Source organism: Egretta garzetta, unplaced genomic scaffold, assembly GCF_000687185.1.
Source record: "Egretta garzetta isolate BGI_Z169 unplaced genomic scaffold, ASM68718v1 scaffold22, whole genome shotgun sequence".
In the NCBI taxonomy this organism is placed as follows: Eukaryota; Metazoa; Chordata; class Aves; order Pelecaniformes; family Ardeidae; genus Egretta; species Egretta garzetta.
Window position 1 is genome coordinate 550,793 of NW_009259102.1, and position 399 is coordinate 551,191.

The 399-nt window shown below is 47.4% G+C and overlaps 1 protein-coding gene across 3 annotated transcripts in view; it reads left to right on the plus strand.

The window, feature by feature from the left end:
* The window catches only part of PTGR1 (prostaglandin reductase 1), a 25,051-nt gene that overhangs the window by 13,263 nt on the left and 11,389 nt on the right, over positions 1-399 (plus strand). The gene's annotated exons all lie outside the window — the stretch shown is intronic.

The following is a 399-nucleotide window of genomic DNA, read 5'->3' on the forward strand; positions in this document are numbered from 1 at the left end:
ATACCATCACGCGGCAACTTGCCCGTTTATATGTAGCAAAGTATTACATATGTATGAAGTTTTCCGATATGCCTATACATATGCATAACCTGTCTCCGCTTTGTATTAAAATTAGCTTCAGGAGGTCATTTCCATAAGTCCTTCCCCACTGCGCCTGCTCAGTGCCTCCTGGTGGTGGTCGTTGGGGGTCGTGGGGATGAAAGCCGATGGCTCCTCTTCGTCACCGCTAGTAACCCCTTGTTCTCACGCAAACTCAGTTGCTCCTTGGCTCTTGCTCAAACCACAGGGTCGGTGTAGACCAGCTCTTGAGGTAAACACCTGGTTCTTATCAAAAAACTGTCCTTTGTAAGGAGCCACAAATCTTCCTGCGTCAATTAGTTCTCATTCCTTCTAGTCTGG